The sequence below is a fragment of the Heterocephalus glaber genome, unplaced genomic scaffold (assembly GCF_053883595.1).
Source record: "Heterocephalus glaber isolate CG9 unplaced genomic scaffold, H.glaber_assembly_v1.0 deba00001600, whole genome shotgun sequence".
NCBI lineage: Eukaryota > Metazoa > Chordata > Mammalia > Rodentia > Bathyergidae > Heterocephalus > Heterocephalus glaber.
In genome coordinates, this window is record NW_028258372.1 from 1,987,173 (window position 1) to 2,002,776 (window position 15,604).

The 15,604-nt window shown below is 38.6% G+C and overlaps 1 long non-coding RNA gene across 1 annotated transcript; it reads left to right on the forward strand.

The window, feature by feature from the left end:
* The first annotated feature begins 3 nt into the window (after positions 1–3).
* LOC110350935 (uncharacterized) lies at positions 4–10,062 on the forward strand. Its single transcript, XR_015444481.1, has 3 exons — positions 4–164; positions 6,685–6,786; positions 7,116–10,062. It is a non-coding gene; the product is annotated as an uncharacterized LOC110350935 (long non-coding RNA).
* The last annotated feature ends 5,542 nt before the right edge of the window (positions 10,063–15,604 follow it).

Here is a 15,604-nt window from a genome sequence, read left to right on the forward strand (position 1 = left end):
GAGCTTTGGTCCTCCCCGGAGCCCGCCCTGCACTTTACAAGCCTATGGAGTCGAAGGGATGGAGGGGTTCTCGGCCTAGCATCTGCTTCCCTTCCCTACCCGGGACCTGTCATTTCCAGGACCCAGAGCAGCGTCTCAACCGTGGTGGACATGTCCCTTCTTTCGTAAGACGAATCCCGTCGTTTGCATCCCTGTCTTTCCATACATCCTTACAGCAAGTCCCCAGCCCTAAATCGGTCTTTTAAAACATCCCTTCAGAGTCTAAAATCTGGACTCTACACCTGTGGGGAGAGTGGGGAGGAAGGATTGCACTCTAAATCCACAACAAAGATAGTTTCTAGTTTCAGCTGGTTGCTGTCCACTGCTTGACAATTCCTTTACCCCAAAAATATTCATTCCAAGTCTGTCATTCTGCTCAATCCTGTTTTTGCCTCCCTGGCTCCTGCCCTCCACCCCTTACAAACCTAACAGGAAAAGGAGTCCATGCAGTCTCTCTCTCTCTCTCTCTCTCTCTCTCTCTCTCTCTCTCTCTCTCTCTCTCTCACACTCTCTCTCTCTCTCTCTCACACTCTCTCTCTCTCTCTCTCTCTCTCTCCCCCTCCCTCCCCCTCGTTTCCTACATTAACCCAAGTTGCCCTTGGATTTATGAACTTCCTGTCACATGCCCCCCCCCCTTGAAGCTGGGATTACAGACACGTGCCAGTAGGCCCAGATAAAAGGACTTTTTTGTTGGGAAACATGAGTCTTATTGTTTTTTTAAAAAAGAAATTACTCCACCTGTATACAAATCCCATCATCTTTGGCAGACTTAATGACATTGTTCCATCAATGACATCTTGAATCTCCTTTCTGTATGTTTAATCTTTTTCTCACCACCTGCCTCTTCTCAGAATACATATCCTTAAATCTACATTCATTCATTACACCTGAATTTACTTATTATGTGATGCTAATTACGTATTGGAGTTACAAAAATAGTCCCTCCTCTCAAGTACTATCTAGTACTGAAAATAAAGAAGCAACAATTAAAATATATTGTGATAAGTATCATGACAAGTGCATTTATGGAATGCTGAAGAATACATCTAACATGGAATGGATGATTACCTAAGGCTTTTAGATAGCGGGAAAATGTGGCTGAATCATGAAAGAAAGATGGGAGCTAACAAGGCAGAGAAGGGACAAAAAGACTTCATGTTGCCTTTTCCTCCCTGTCCTTCCCCTGATAATCAAACTAATCTGCATGAATATTACATCATTATCCATTTATCCCAATCTCCATTTCAGTCTCACTACTATTGTGCTACTCTGACATTGCTCTGAAAAATTTCTAATGACCCAATATTTTCAACTTTGAAAGTTTCTGACCATTTCCACCTTTTCAGAATGCTTCTATGTCCTTACTATAGGAGTATGCTGATTTTCTCTCTAATTCACTCAGGTCACTCTTTTTCAGCCTCTTTTGCTGGTTTCTCCTCTTTCCAGGAAACTTCAGTGGTCTTGTTTCTCTGGTTTTTTAATTTGATCCTTTGTTATTCCATTGAATCACAATTCTGTATTTCCAGGGATACTTCTCTTTCATAGCCTGGCTTGCTTTACCTTCATCCTTACCTGTATATCCTGTTAACACTGAGAACATGTCAAATTCTGAACTTTTTTTCCCCCATAAGCCTGTTCCTATGTTTTACTCTCTGTGTAATTATATTAGTCACATATTTTGGAACCATCTTTAGCACTTTTCTCTCCTTTCTCTAAATTTCATTGATTCACAAAGTGGCATTAGTTAAAAATAAAAGAATGGAAAATGATATAGCTTGAAAACACCACTAAAAAGATTTAAGAAATTTTAAAGTAAAAACCATTCAAACTTAAAGAAAAAAAAATACCCAGATTACAACTATAGTAAGATTTCAACACTTCTCTCTCAGTAACTAATTAAAATATTTCAAAATAGATCACTAAGATTTAGAAGATCTAAAAAGTTGTATCAACCATTTCTACCCAGTAAACATTTATAGAATATTCTACCCTCAACAGATCATGTTTGATTGATTGTACACAAAACATTCAACAACACAGACCATATTCTGAGTTATAAAATAAATGTCAACAAATTTTAAAAGACTAATAAAAATTGTATGTGTTTTGTGATCCCTAGAAGCTAATAGTAGAAAGTTACCTGTAAAATTTATGAATACTTGAAAGTAAATAACAGAATTCTTTAAAACTTCTGGATCAAAGAATAAATGACAAGAGACCTTTAAAAATATTTGGAATTCACTGAAAGCTGAAATATAACAAAATTTAGGATCCAATTGAAGTAATGCTAACAGAAAAAAAAAATGTATGCCCTTTGATGGTATATAGAAAAAGGAAAAAAGGTGAACCAACAATCTAAGCTTCTATCTTAACAAACTAGAAAAAAGAACAATTTAAGCATCGGGAAGAAAAAATGAAGAAAAGAACAAGAAATAAATGTAACAAGAAAGAAAAAGCAACAGAAAATCAACACAACCAAAAACTTTTTGTGTGTGTGTGCAGAGAAATAATCTAGAAACATAAACTTCTAGTCAGAAAGCTTAAGGAAAAAGTGAGAAATCACAAATTGTGGATATCAGAAATGAAAGAAAATATATCACTACACATCCTATAGTCCCTAAAAGAAAAGTAAGAGAATTTTGTGAACAACTATATGCTAAGAAATTGATAATTTTTCCTAAAAGACAAACTACCAAAGCTTACTCGGGGCCGGGGATTTAGCTCAGTGGTTCTGGCGCCTGCCTTGCAAGTACAAGGTCCCGAGTTCGATCCCTGGTACCAAAAAAAAAAAAAAAAACCAAATCTTACTCAAGGATAATTATATGAATAGCCCTATATTAAAGAATTTGAATAGGAAACCCAAACAAGAAGACTGAGCCAATATGATTTCAGCGGTGAAGTCTACCAAGCATTTAGGGAAGAAATGATGGAGACAATTTACGTATATGCTCAATTCCCCAAGAAGAATGCAATTATGTGTTACAAAAATATAACAACAATTTAAAAAGTAGCAAAAAGAATTCAGAAGCACATTGAAGTAAATATATTCCATGATTAAATGGAATTTATCCCAAAAATGCAGTTGGTTCAACCTAAGAAAGTAAATCAGCCGGGCATGGTGGCACACACCTATAATCCCAGCGCTCAGAAGGATTGCCATGAGTTCGAGGCCAACCTGGGCTACATAGTGAGTTCAAGGACACCCTGAATTACACAGCAAGACCCTGTTTCAAAAAGAAAGTAAATCGGGCTGGGGATTTAGCTTAGTGGTTCTGCTGCCTGCCTCGCAAGCGCAAGGACCTGAGTTCGATCCCTGGTACCCCCCCCCAAAAAAAAAAAAAGTAAATCAATGTAATACACCATATATAGCCATATAATACATAAAAAGATAACACATTTTAAGCAAGTAAGTTTTATCACAGGAATTCAAGGTTAGATCAACATTAAAAATTAATCCGTTATGATACATTGTCTCACTAGACACAGAAAAAGCATTTGAAACATCTCATATAGATTCATAATTAAACGCTTTGTAAACTAAAAATAAAGGAAACTTCCTTAAATTTATTAAGAGCATATACCAAGAAAAGAATTAAAATTAACATCACTTAGCGGTGAAAGACTGAACACTTTCCTGCTAAGATCAGAAATGAGATAAGAATGTCCTATCACTTCTGCTCAGAATTGTACTGGAGGATTGGAACAGCAAAGAAAAAAAATTAGGTTTTTCAAAAGGAAGAAATAAATTTGCCTTTATTTACAAAGGACATAATCAAATTAAATTAAAAAATGAGTCTTTAGGCCAGGGATTTAGCTCAGTGGCACCAAGCCTGCCTTGCATGTGCAAGGTCCTGAGTTCAATCCCTGGTACCAGGAAAAAAAAAAAGAGAGAACGACTTTAAAGATTTTTTCATGCTAAGTAAATTAAATATTTGAAGTTATTTATTTCCTTTTTTGATAAATAATCAACACATAACTACTGATCTGAAATTCTGACCAGAATCAAGTAACAAATGTAAGCCTATTAAGTTCATATAATAACAATCAAAAACAAAGGCACTTGAGGGCCCGGGATTTAGCTCAGTGGTTCCGCCGCCTGCCTGGAAAGCGCAAGGACCAGAGTTCGATCCCCAGTACCAAAAAAACTCAAAAAAACAAAGGCACTTGAGTTTTTGGTGAACTTTTGCTTCCTTGTGGACTTTAATTTCTGACATATCTTTAAAATACTGTAATAACTCAAAGATTCCCTTACATCTTTTTTTCTTACCTCAAATATCCCTGACATCCCAGGTTTAGATGTCAAATAACATAAGATGCATTAAATGGAATACATAGATACACATCTGCTATAGTTTGGATCCTGAATGTCTCCTTAAGGCCCATGTGTTAAAGACTTAGTCCTATAGCAATGCTGGGAGGTGATAGGCCTTCAGGTCAAGGAATAGAGACTGTCAGGAGGTTCTAGGTCATTAGGGGTGTGCACTTGAAAAGGATTGTCTCATCCTTGTCTCTTGCGCTCTCTTTTCTTCCCTGCTGCCATGAGGTGAGCAGCTTGCTCCACTATGTGCTCCCCACCTAAGCACTGTGTGCTTCCCCACTTCTCTCTCTCTCTCTCTCTCTCTCTCTCTCTCTCTCTCTCTCTCTCTATTTGTATGGGGATCAAACTCAGGATCTTGTGCTTGCCAAAACCTTTTCTCTTTTTAAGCTGATTATCTTAGCTATTTTTTTTATCTTAGGTACTTTGGTATAGTAATGGACAGCTGACTAACATAATAACTAACACATTGATTATTAGCTATCATAAAGGACTTCTTTTTAGATAATGCTCTAGTTTTGGCATAAGCAGAGTCAGTACATGGAAAAGGCATCACTAAATAGTCCTTTATTTATTCATTTTTTAACAAACAAAATACAGTTTTCTCAAATGGATAATCAGGCAACCACAGAAAGTGTTTTTGTTTTGTTTGGTTGGTTGGTTAGTTTTTGTTTTTGCAGTACTGAGGATTGAACCCAGGGCCTCTGCCCTGAACCCTTTTTATTTTTTATTTTGAAACAGGATCTCACTAGTTACTAAATTGCCCTGGCTGCAGTCATTTTGCCTTAGCCTCCCACAGTGCTACGATTATAGGCATACACCACCACACCCAGCTCGGTTTTGCTCTTGTTTACATACAGACTGCTCATATTCTTCTGTGACATTCTATCACTCACCTCATTCCTTTCTATGTCTGAGAGCTCCTGCTGAGGTCTACTCCTGCTCCTTAATACTTTCCCAGAAACATAACTCTAGGAACCCTACAATAGACCAGGCCAGACACCAAGATCTTCTCTCAAAGGTGAGCTCAAGTCCATAACATCTACAAATCCTTACACTATGGAGACTCACAAATCTACAAACCCTATTCTAGGACTGAGAGATGCAAATAAGAAAGGACTTAGCAGTAGAGAGAACAGAGAGCTAATCTGAATTTTGTATCCTGATTACCAAATTTCTGAACTTGTACCTCTGGGGTTTTTTTATTTGTTTATTTGTTTTGTTTTGTTTTGGTACAGGGGATTGAGCTCAGGACCTTGTACTTGCCAGGCAGGTGGCAACACCACTGAGCTGAATCCCCGGCCCTTTGTACCCTCTGTTTTATTTTTTTTTTTTATTTTTTATTTATTTATTTTTATTTATTTATTTTTTTGGTACCGGGGATTGAACTCAGGTCCTTGGCTTGTGAGGCAGGTGGCAGAACCACTGAGCTAAATCCCCGGCCCCTGTACCCTCTGTTTTAAAAGTCTGAACATCGTGACTTGTGTTTTTTCGTTTGGGGTGTTTTGTTTTTTGTTATTGGGAATTCTAGAAAAGGCTGAGTGGTATGATGCTTTCGTCAAGAACTGCTATAACATATATAGTCATGGAGGACTTTATCGAGCTTTTAGATTAATTATTGTAAGACTATTAATTAAATCCACCTTGTCCTGATTTCAATCTTTAATTTGCTAGTATATTAGCAGCCCAAGTGTAATATTAGGCTGGAAATAATGAAAAAAAGAAAGGAAGGATTCTCCAACCATAAAAAATTGGGAAACTAGTGCACTATATACAAGGTCCTACAGGGGAAAGAACTCTGTCACCATGACAACCTGAGATATTTTTATTGAGAGAGTTGGTAGGCTATATTCAAGCATTTTCCAGAATTTGGGGGTAGAAAGTGAAGTATAAGAACACGTGTGGGAGTTAAGAGACACTTCAATTTTTATTTTCATCCTTATTTTTTAGCTTTTCCTTACAATCTACGTATTACCAAATTCTATTTTATAAGAGCAAAAGGTCAAAATAATTTTAGACCCCATAATTACATATGAATGTTATAAACATATATATATATATATATATATATATATATATATGATTATGTAACTTTGCTAATTTGGGAGATTTTCACAAAGGATATTTGGTTTCTAAAAGAACAGAAGAAATTTATATATCATCCAATAGTTCAAAACAGATTATTCTACAATAGCATAGTCTTCCTAGGCTAGAAAACCTGAAGATATCAGATGAAAACAGTGGTGCCTTGCTTCATGAACACTTTTGTTTGTAAACAATTCGTTTCACAAACAGAAGCATTTGCCACAATTTTGTTGTTGTTTGTAAAGCCTGCATTGGATGACAAGCTCAACTGTGACCATCTTCCCACACAAGCACAAACGTGGCCAACTGTTCCAAAATCATAAAACAAATCAAGTTCGTAAACCAAGGTAAAACTGTACTTTCTTTCTTATTGAAATTATGTTACATTAATTTTAATCTAATTTTATGTAATTTTTGTCTTCTTTGAATTTTGCTGTGTAGTCTTTCCCAAAAGATTTACATGAAGTTCTGTTATATGTGAATTATCTATTTATCTATTAATATAAGCTAGTCTAACCAACTTTTATATGTTCAAAATTTTTCATACAAAATTGTCAAGAAGAATTTTAGCCTCTTTACACCTCTCATTTTATTCTCACAGTATTTCATTAAATAAGTATTACTATCCCCATTTTTTTGTTTGTTTGTTTTTAATTTTTTTTTTTTTTGGTACCAGGCATCGAACTCGGGACCTTGCGCTTGCTAGGCAGGCGGCGGAACCACTGAGCTAAATCCTCGGCCCACTATCCCAGTTTTACAGATAAGTGTGACAGAGAGGTGGTGTATTTGCCCAATGCCGCAGCTCAGAAGTGCAGAGTCTGTGTTAATATATAGATGGTCTTTGTCTCTACTTTTTGATATACATTGTGATTTATAAAGAAATATGGTCTTGGTAGCTGTTTCCTGGAACACAACTGCTAAAGCCCTTAGAATAATGATAATAGTGATAAATAGCTCTTTGTAAACTAATGAGATGACTTGTGGCTGGGGCCTCCTGGAGAGCCTCAGGATGCTCAGAGGAATCAACTATGATTAGAACTTTCAGTCCCATCCCCAAACCTTGGTGAGAGAAGCTTTGAAGGTTGAGCCAAAATTCAACCTTCAATTGATTATACTGAGGTAGAAAGAGCTACCAAACATAATGGATAATTATTGTAAAATGTTTGTTAATGAACACTGTGCTAAAACCCTGCTTGAAACTTGTGTGAAATTGTCCCTGCTTGGAAACTCTGGATGGGCCTCCTCCCTCTTATGGGAGCAGCCTGCTCCTGGAGAGATTAGAAGCTAGCCTTGAAATTTGTTCATCTAAGCCCCCAACCTTGAATCCATGGAAAATCACCTAATGCCACTTTATCACATCCTCACCACATTCTGTAAGGTACCCTAGGCTTCGAGCAAGGTATAAAAAGGAAACACTGTTTTAACTCGTGGTCAGCCTATAAGGACTTTTTCCTGAGGCTGTCCATTGCCTGGCAATAAACTTCTTTTTTTATTTTACCCGACTCTCCTGTCTCTGAAAGATCATTTCAACTCCCGGTTTGCCACAACAATATCAGTGAGCAGTGATGTAATCAGTCATACCTATGTGACGTTTATTTTTAAAAACCCAAAGGACAGAGCTCAGACAGCTTCCAGATTACTGATCACGGGGAGGGTTCTCGAGGAAGCCAGGCAGGAGAGAACATGGAAACTCCATGTCCCTTCCTACATACTTTGCCCTGTGCATCTCTTCCATCAGGCTGATTCTCTGTATCCTTTGTAACATTGAAATTGGCTAAGGCCTGGACACACCTGGAAACATATTCCTTAAATAACAAAGTTTTAAAGTCCTCTTTCAGGAAGTGCCTCTGGAATCCACTCAACCAGCTTTTCCAGAATGGATATTCACAGAAGAATCCAGCTCATCAGACTGATACCTTTTGACATAACAAGCTCAAAATCATGGCAATACCCCCAAAGAGACATGCAATCTATGGAGAGCCATAATGACCATCTTTCCCCACACAGAAGAGGCATAAAACTTGCCTTTCTTGCCATCCACTCAACAAGCTTCTTCTGTCTCCCTTCCTGTATATAAATTCCTTCATTACCAACTGATTGGGAAGGCAGATTTGAACTTTATGTCTGCTGTTGTCCTGAATAAACTGAATCAAGTTCTTTTTGGGGCAAAAGATGGTGCCATATTATTGGCTTGTATGCATGTCAGGCACTGAGCCCTTCCTCCATAGCAATAACCCTTATAATAAATAGATAAATGAAAGTAAGGCCTTTCCTTGAGTTATCTGAGTTGCTGTTTTGGGGCCTGAGAGGCTGCTTTTCCTAAAAGCACTGAGTCTTCACTGCATCTGTCTGATGGGTAACTGAAAGTAGGATAAAATCTTGGGATCTCTACCTTTATTTTGCCTCTGTCTCTTTTGCTAGCTTAAACTTTGGGTCAGATCCCTGTTCCCCCTGCACATAGGCATGTTAGTCATTTAGAGTGTTCTTCTAAAACTGGTCATCCAGGGCAGGGGATTTAGCTCAGTGGTGCTGCCACCTGCCTTGAAAGTGTAAGGTCCCAAGTTCGACCCCCGGTACACCCCCCCCCCCCGGCAAAAGAAACAAAATTTAGGGCCAGGGATTTAGCTCAGTGGTTTCGCCACCTGCTGGGCAGGCGCAAGGACCCGAGTTCGATCCCCAGTACCAATAAATAAACAAACAAACAAACAAACAAACTGGTCATCCTCCCCCTTTATGCCTGAAGCCACCAAGCTAAGAGTTCAAGATCTGCTAGGACATATGCAACAGATTATCAGCTGCCAGTGTCTGCAACACTCTATTCCAGACTGTTACCCAAGTTTTAGGGCAAAAGCCCCTGCTCTGTGGCTCCCACCAGACTAGGCTCTATCACTCTCCCAACACAGCAATCAAGGAGATGAGCAGAGGTATAGAGCAGAAAAGGAGCTTTGGTCAACACGGCCACTCTAAGATGAACAGAAAAGAGGTTCCGTGACATTAGATTGTTACTGGCCACTCGAGTTCATACATTCAGGGTTGTGTGTTTGCTGCTGGCCAGATCAAAGGAAGCCATTTATTTTGGTAAAAAGGATTTATTCAGAGCTAGCTCCAAGGAGATGTAAAGGCTCATTCACTTCAAATCACCATCTTACCATGTATAAGGTGTGCAAAGGATTTTATAACAAGGAACACTGTGAGGAAGGAATACAGTAAGTTAACAGATCTGCAGGTTTGTCTCATCCCTTCTGGGTCCCCACCAGCTCCCTCCCTTGCCTGTGGAAATGAAACTGGACTTTGGCCTCCTGGTAAGAGCACATGCACAAATTCATGAAAGTCAGACTGTAAAAGAAGGCTGAAATATTTGACCAGATAATATTAGGAGCTTCTATTTCTTGGAAGGCACTACAAACCCATCACAAACTATGGCACACTAATAGTAATTGTGAAACTAGTGAAACCCAATTAATTGTATGGAATATACCAAGGTCGGTTTTCTGGTTTTGATGGTGCACTATAGTTACGGCATTTAGTGTGGGCTGGGTGAGGGCTATACAGTATGTACTCTAGGGAGTACTTATATTTGTTTTCAAATAAAAAGTTAAATTGCTTTTTTTGTTTTTGTTTTGTACCAGGGATCAAACGTGGGACCTTGCACTTGCAAGGCTGGCGGTGGCACCACTGAGCTAAATCCCCGGCCCAGCTGAGTTTCTTTAGAATGCATTGTCAAGCCCAATCCTGTCTGTTCTGCAGTCAGCACCCTAAAACATCAGAACTTCGACAAACAAGAGTTACAACACATACATGCAGATGTGAAAGAAGCCGGTAAGAGCAAAGCTATACTCTAGACTTAAACTAAGAAACCTAGTGACCACGTTAATTAAAGAAAGCCAATATTTCTGTGAGATAAGATTCATTTGGTCGGAAAGCTGTATCACACAAATACTTAAAGTCCCCTTTTCTTGTAAACCAATATGAATTACCATTTGGGAAAAAGCACATTTAGGATTTCTTAGATACATACATACAGAACTGCAAAACTTTTGACTAATTTGTACAAGAATTAATGTCTATTTTACCAACTAAGAGCATACATTTTGGGCCGGGGATTTAGCTCAGTGGTTTTGCCGCCTGCTGTGCAAGCTCAAGGACCCAAGTTTGATCCCTGGTACCAAAAAAAAAAAAGAGCATACATTTTGACCAAGACTCTTATTCACCAAGAACATGGCTTATACCAGTTTCATAACTAACACCAGTTCACAAAGTAGCAGTTTAGCCAAACAATTTACTTATTTTTACAGCATAGTAGGACAAAAATCATGACCTTTTTACACCAAGACAATTACATTCTTAAAAATAAGGCAAATTACATATAATAGTTTATGTACCCAGAATTGTGAAACAAAACTTTTACAGATATCTGAGTAAATATAAACTTCCTAAGACTTAATTTTTAAACATGGAGAAAACAAGAAATTATTTTGACAAAAGTAAAGCTTCTTTTAAAGATTGGTTGTAATCTTTACTAAGAACAGATCAATATCTTAAGACTTGTTTTTTAACCATACAGATTTTGACATTATCCCTGTATGTAACATTTGTAGTGCTTTTTTTGTGTGTGTGTGGTGCTGGGGATTGAACTCAGGACCTTGCACTTACAAGCCAGGTGCGATGCCACTGAGCTAAACCCCTGGCCCTGTAATGCTTTTTAAAATTATTTTTCTTAGATCAAACTGTCTTTACTTAGAAATGCTTTACTTAAAAGATATACTGTTAAGATGTGATCTATTTTCAAAAAAATATAACTTTTAGAACATTACAAAATTCTGCTATCCCACACATAGGCTAAGAGTATGTTATTACTCTCATCTGTGTCCCAAACTGTGTCATATATAAATGTAAACACTGTACATCTAGAAAAAATTATATAATATACAACAAAATCTTTGTTTCTGAAACTTGCAAGGCTCTACTGTAAAAGCAAAGTGATTTTTAAGAACCATATTTATGCAAAGACTAGACAATAAAGTAATAGTTTATCTATTACACCAAAGCAAGCAGGCCTTTTAAGCATCTCTTAAAACTACTACCACTAAGCCACATAAACAAACCCATCAACCAACAGGTAAGTCATAGCTATTAAGTCTTTTTAAAAAATACTTTATTGGAATTGTTTTGATAAAACCAGGTACTCATGAAAAACAAAATAAATATAAGTGAACCTCATCTACATAGTACAAAGTATCTCAAAATTTCCAGCCAACTTTCTCCCCATTAAGTTGACAGCTATTCATATAGGTTAACACAGGAACGGTGTAAGCTTCTAGGATCTGCCAAACATCAGATAGACATCCTTTGTCAGCACAATTCGTAGCAACCAAGGAGAAGGGGCTTGCTTTCCACCTGTCACAGCCTGATGATGAAATAACAGGAATCGCTACCTAGGCATCATAGGCAGCCAATAGTCTTGGAAGGGGTAGATTCCAAACCCTAGGTTTTCAGCCACAGGTTAGTGCAGAATTTCTGGTAGGAGGCTCTGCCCCTGGCTAGGCTGTCATGGTTATTTAAGGCTAACATACCTGGCAGACTTCTTAAGACCCCTAGCATCTCTTGCTGTGGACCCACCTACGAGAATGAGGAACCTGCTTGTGGGCTGCTGCATCACACCCCAATGTAGGCTCTAGGAGCACAGCCAGCCGAACATACTGCCTGCATTGAGTCTGCCCCACACAAAAGAGAATAGCTATTAAGTATTTAAAGCAAAATAATTTTTCTTAAAACTATTACTAGAAAAAAAGCTGTTACTAGAATATTAAATGAGTTGTGCTTAAACCAGTTGTTAACTTTAGAATATCTTAAAATAGTGAATAAATACAATTCTGTCATTTTTAAGTTTTATTATGTAAAGTTCATTTCAACTTGTTGATCTATAGTTTGACAAGTCTCCATTTTCAAATACTTATTGTCGTCCTAGAATAATCACTCTCAAAAAATTTATTGAAAGATCAGCAAAAAAAATTAAAAAAAATAAAAGATCAGCTATCTTTTGATCTTATGTCACAGTCTTATACATATATAAAGTTTGATCCCTGGTACCAAAGGAAAAAAAAAAAGGAAGTTTACTAGTCATGTACATTTAAAATGAAAAGCTCAGAAAATCTACAAAGATCCATGGCCTGCAGGAGGAAATATTTATCCCATATCCACACCCCCTGGCTTCAAGATTCCAGAGTTGCAGAAGTTATTAGCAATTAGATTAAAGGTGGTTATAAGGACAGAAAGATAAAAGAAACCAAAGCAAACCAAATGAGTACTCCAAATCAACAAAACAAATTCTGGAAATTGTTCTATTTCTGAATCTTCTCACATCAATCAGTGCTTCAAAATGACCTACAGCGGGTCCAAATCAAATGGTGAATATGTTTACTTTACCCAAATGGTACTGCCATGCCTCTCACCATTCAGTGCACCAAAATTATCTGTAATAAGTCTAACTAGCCCCAAATGGTGAAGGTGTTTACCTCATCCAAATGGCACTCCAACACAACCTAATAAAAGGTCCAAATGGTGACAACAGTAGATCCCTAAAGTGCACTTTTCAGTAGGAAACCAAGTGGAGCTCATCAGCTCCTAAAAATACTTTTTTTAAAAACCCACATTTATGAACAACTGATGCCATGAACAGGAAAGGATGGAGTATTCTCAGGTGCAAAAGTATCCCCAGGAGCTGCTGGAATGTCTCTGGAGTCCTGATCATGGCTTTGGCTAGCCACAAGCAGCCAGTCCCCAAGTGCCTGCCAGGATGCATGCCTCTCAGGAGCCAAAACTTACCTCCTGGCTGGCTCGCCAAAACTGTTTATCAGCCACCTAAGTTCATACACTCAGGTTCCTTTGCACACTGCTGTTCAAATCAAGGGAAGCTATCTCTTTTGGTAAAAATGAAGTGAGATTTTTTCAAAGCTAGTTCTGAGGAGATGGAGGGGACTTTTTGCCTCAAATCATCATTCCACCATGTACAGATGTGTTAGGGACTTTTATAGCAAGGAATGGTCAATATGATGGGGATAATTGGGATATGATAGTGGGGATAATGGGGATATGATAAGATAACAGAATTGCAGGATCTCACTACTTCCTTCAATTGCCTGTGGAAATGAAATTGGATTTCTACCTCTTGCTATGAGCATTTGCACATTCTTTTCAGTCATCTGGGTGGAAGAGAGATGGCGGTGGTTGTCCATACCCTCGACCTGAGGAAGCCTAGAAAAGCCACTTGTCTTTAAAGGAAAAATAACTTCTAAAGTTACATTTTGCCATGCTGGTTATAAGATCTATCTTCAAGAGACTAATTAGGAACTTTCAGGCTTTATGGAGGAGGGGAACAAAGGCAAGGGTTGTGTGTTTGCATAGCTGGCAGCATAGGTAATCTTGGTCATATGGTGGTCTGGTTGATCATTATCTCAGGACTAGATTCTATGAGGCTCCAGGAAACTCATCATTGCTTAAGGGGGCGATTCAGTTCCCTTCATGAGATGATTGCTCCTGTTTATGGGGGCAGCCTTGGTTTCTCTCATGGAGTAATTGCATTTATGGTGGGGATTTTATCATTGATTGATCTGCTCTTCCAGGTTTGGCAGTTCCTTGGGGGTAGTTTTGGTCCCTTGCTATAAAGATGTTTGTCAATAAGATCTGCTGTTCTTGGTATCCAAGGTGACTGTAGGAAAGAGTGGCTCAAAAGGAAAAAAAGTTTAAAAGGAAGCTGCAGTCAGAGAGGACAAAATGCAATTAAATTAGGCCAGTAACAGCCCTCCTTCAAGACCTCTGCAGTCTTGCCTAGAAGTTCCCAGTCATTGCCCTACACCTGAAGGAATGAAGTTTATCTTCCTTTCTGACTTGTTTTTTCCTCTGAGTCATTCTTTCCTGCAGTCACCTCAGATTCCAGGAACAAAATGCCTGATTGATAGACATCCTGTGCCAGCAGCTGAAACTCCCCGTAGGCAGCAACAACTTCCTTACAGCTGACAAGGCTCCACAAGGCCATCCTGAGATAATAAGCAACCAGACCAGTCTCACCAATACTGTCTAACTCTGTGCCTTCCCCCCACCTTTTGTTCCTTTCCTACACATCCCCAGTGTTCTTGTTAGTGCCTCAAGGACAAGGCCGAGGATGCTTGGTCCCCTATGGCTATATTGAACAAATTCCTTTCCTACTTTATTTTTTGGTTGGTTGTTTTATTAAGGCAAGTGATCAGACTTAGTCTCTTGTGCCCCCCCACCCCGACAAAGTCAGCCCCCCGCCCCCGGCCTAAGACTCTGACAACAACCCCAAGGACTGGGTCATAGGAACTCTCAATTTATAGCTGATTGATCAGAAATACAGGTCACAACCTGAGACTTTTGACTACCCTATACAGAGGAGTCTTGTAGTACTGAGCACTTAACCTATACAGTCTGATGCTATCTCCAGGGACATAGTGTCAGAATCGAAATTTAGGACACCCAGTTGGTGTACATGAGAGAATTACTTGGTTTGTGTGGAATCTTCACACACATTTTTTGGTACCTGGGATTGAACTTAGAACCTTGTGCTTGCAAGGCAGGCAGTGGCACCACTGAGCTAAATCTCTGCCCATTGACCAGACTTCTTGAGTGGTGTATGTAAGAGTAAGAAAAACTAGGGGGTTTTTTCCCTGTCTCTTACAACTATGTTGCTTTTTTTTTTTTTTTTTTTTTTCCAGTACTGGGGATTCAACTCAGGACCTTGCACTTGCCAGGCAGGCGCCAGCACCACTGAGCTAAATCCCCGGCCCTCTTTTTTTTTTTGAACTGTGCTACTTCTTATCTCAAAGTCTTCATGATTATTGAGACATAGATTTTTGAGCTTATAAAAAAATTGTTTCTGAGCCAGGGATTTAGCTCAGTGGTTCTACCACCTGCCCCAAGTTTGATCCCTAGTACCAAAAAAAAAAAAGAAAAGAAATTGTTTCTGAGCTGGGCTTGGTGATACACACCTGTAATCCCAGCACCAAGGTAGGCTAAAACAGGAGGCTCTCAAGTTTGAGACCACCCAGGTAATTTAGTGAAATTGTCTCAAAATTTGAAACTCCCCCAAAATTTTTTTAAAGAGCTGTGGATGGATTGCAACTGGGGATGTAGCTCAGCAGCAGAGCA